The sequence below is a fragment of the Vitis vinifera genome, chromosome 8, assembly GCF_030704535.1.
Source record: "Vitis vinifera cultivar Pinot Noir 40024 chromosome 8, ASM3070453v1".
In the NCBI taxonomy this organism is placed as follows: domain Eukaryota; kingdom Viridiplantae; phylum Streptophyta; class Magnoliopsida; order Vitales; family Vitaceae; genus Vitis; species Vitis vinifera.
In genome coordinates, this window is record NC_081812.1 from 3,513,145 (window position 1) to 3,516,503 (window position 3,359).

General features: G+C 36.3%; 1 long non-coding RNA gene across 1 annotated transcript; it reads right to left on the reverse strand.

Annotated features, from left to right (window-relative positions):
- Positions 1-287: 287 nt before the first annotated feature.
- On the reverse strand, positions 288-3,091 carry LOC109121489 (uncharacterized). Its single transcript, XR_009466491.1, has 4 exons — positions 3,029-3,091; positions 2,837-2,936; positions 2,703-2,759; positions 288-330 (listed from the first exon to the last, which is right to left on the reverse strand). It is a non-coding gene; the product is annotated as an uncharacterized LOC109121489 (long non-coding RNA).
- Positions 3,092-3,359: the final 268 nt, after the last annotated feature.

The following is a 3,359-nucleotide window of genomic DNA, read 5'->3' on the forward strand; positions in this document are numbered from 1 at the left end:
TGTGCAAATGTGCAAAATGTGCATAATGTGACTATGTGCAAAACGTGCAAAATATGAAAAATTACACTCACACTAAAAATTACATTTTTAGTGTCATTATAAAATGTGCAAAATGTTTGGATGTTTGTGTGGGTGTTTTATGACACTAATAGTGCAAGATATGATTGAAAAAAAAAAGTTTGATAACATTTTGCATATTTTCTTATGACACTAACAATGTAATTTTTTTTTATAACTTTTAATATTAAATTAATAAAAGCTGGTCATACTAAAAGAAAGGCATATCCTTAACATCACATTCAACTTCTATGAAACGACACTGTTTCAAAGCTACAAAACGTTCCACCCAGTTCATACTAAAAGATGTTATTTTTCAAACGTCAGTTACCTCCCACACCCAAATTCTCATCCATGGCCTTTCACTTCAAACCCGCCTTATTTCCTAGCTGGTCGGCCTCAATTCAATTGATTATGCTTGTTTCATCCTTGATCAAACCCTTTCTTCTTGATCAAAGCCTACACCCTCCAAGACTCTCCACAAAATTCCCTATTTCTCTATCTCTAAATGCTTTAGAACAATGCTAAACCAGGTAATTTCACATATCCATTTGTCCTAAAAGCTTGTTCCACCCTTGGTTGGGTGCTTGATGATGAAAAAATTCATAGTCTCTCCTACCCCTTCTATGGATAACAGTCTCAACTCTATGGGGCTTTGAAACGCCCCTTCAAACCCAAACTTTTCAGCTAAATAAAAGGGCAAGTGATCAGTGCAAGGAGGAACCAAAAAAGAACAATTTATCAAACCATTAATCCTTGCAATTGAGTTATAAGGAGAATCGGATTAATGGGACATGGCTCTGAGAGTGAGAGAGAGAGAGAAAGAGAGAGAGAGAGAGAGAGAGAGAGAGAGAGAGTTGTTTTCAACATAAAGCCGTATTGCAAAAGTTTAAGCAAAAGCCAATTGTCTTTATAATAACTTGTTGTTTCAAACTATAAAAAAAAAAAGTATAGAAGACTAAGATATCACACAGATTTCATTCAACAGTTTCAGCTCCTTGCCATGAATTTTAGGTTCCATAGGCTGTTCTACCATTTTTACAACTTTGTATATATCGTCATCGACAGCAGAAAACACTTGTCATGACCCTCTCATTTTGGAATGAATAATAGAACCTTACATCACTAACACAAAACCGTATTCCATATACAGTAAAAATGGCCAAAAAAATGTGGCTACCATCATAAATTACAGTCTAAGTACTAAAAAACCGACCCAAAAGAAGAAATACAATACCGAGAAGCCCAACAAACAAATGAAAAAGCCTTTGCTGGAGTAACTTCCTGGACGCCAGGGCATGTTTCTATTTGTTGCTCAGTGTTTTGGCACTAGAACTGTAGTTTCTACTAATCAAATACCCCACACTGTAAAGAACAAAATGGCAACAGGAAAGGGGGGAAAAAGAATCAACCTAGACAGAGAAAGCAAATACTAGCCTGGGAAAATGAAACATATATAAATATGAATCAAGCAGATGGAAAATGAAACGTAGGCACAGGTTTTGCAGCAGGTAGATCGTGAAGAAGGGCTGTGGGAAGAGAGGAGAATTGGAAGGAAAATACAACCACTGGAAATCATTCAGCCCTTGGTAATAAGAATGAGAAGCCTGAGTTTTCACGAATCAGTGGTGGAGGATCAATATCAAAAACTTTTATTTGTTGCATTGTCTTGGAAATATCATCCACAGTGAATGGAATACTGCAATAATAAAGAAAAAATACGTGAAAAGTTGGTTTATTGCCGCAGAGCAATGAGATCACGAATGCCGATAAAATCAAGCAGTGGATTGGAAATCATTACCTTAAGTCATCATCCAATAAGAACGAATTGCTGACAACATTGTTCGAATCTTCAGTCATCATTACTCTCATGCTTGAAATAACCTGCCATTAGAGAAGAGGTTTTAGACAAAATTTTGACAAATGGATCTGAAACAACTGGAAATAAATATAACTCCATAAAAGAGGGGGGGGGGGGGGGGGAGGAGTTTGCTTAGCATGACGAGGATTAAAAACGGGTAGTTAGGGACTGTTTGAAAACCAAAAAATCAGGTTGGCAGTGTTTAGTTCAGAAGGAACCATTGAGATAGTGTAGGGTACGGTAAAGGGCCCAAAACTACTTCATTCAAAAGTTGGCTTTCCCAAAAAAAAAAGAATTGAAAAGAAAATCAGGAGTGTCCACATGAAGTGATGAAACACAATGTTGAAATATGGCTTTGAATCATCTTTACAGTTATCAAACACCCTACAAATGGAATGGAAAGAAACAAAGATTTGTGTATGTCGAAACTAATGAAGACTTACATCTGATGAGACGCTGTGTACCATATTTGTCATCTCAGTACATGGTACTGATCCTGTATAATTGTTATATGCTAAGTATCTGAAAAACCCAAAATTTAACAATTTAGTGAGAGAGAGAGAGGTGTGGTTTTGGGTTGAGAGGAAGAAATTGAAGGGTAAAGTTACTTACCGGGCAAAGATCATTTGTTATTTCTTTCAAAGTTTTTTTAGGCTTTTGATGTATAACTTGATTCAGCAAAATAGAGAAAAACAGATAGGAGAAGGAAATAGTCAAGCAAGCAAGGAAAATATGTGAAAACAATGATAGTATTAGGAATGGGGGCCAGATTAATGAGTCAAACCAGGAATCCAACTGCTTGTCTGATATGCCTCAGTTCATCCCAAGCTGAGCCAGCATACTGAATATAAGGCAGATATTAGGCCACATTCTAAAGACAACAACGTGTAAAGGTTAAAGAGGAGTAATTAATCTCACCTCTTTGGTTGCTTCATGGCACAAATTTTCTAACTCAGCCAATCCTGTCTTAACAAACTCCCCATTGCTGAATGAGCAACATTCACGCCTCAAAAGGAGACTGCAAAAATGAATTTAAAAATGCCACTTACACATATTACATAATAAAGGCATTGGGATCATAAGAAAAAAGCCATGTTTGAGTGCACTTACCTGTTGAATAACTGAACATTGATGAATGAAAATATCTAAGTGAACACCTTGCAGACTAGGAATTGCGGAACTTGTACAGTCACAATATCCAACAAAATGAGGTACTGCTGTAAGAAGAAAAACAATCAGTTTTTGACATCATATTTCAGACTGTGACACTTACATGGTTTGCTTTCATTATCTTCAAGTAAAAATTCAGGCTTTTCAAAATGCTTTGCCAATGAGCAATCAATGCTTGTTGTGCAACAGCATTAGCTTGAGAACGTCCCTTCACGGGATGTTTTAGGTGCCTGTATAATGAAAAGATACTTGAATAGAGATCAAGAATATA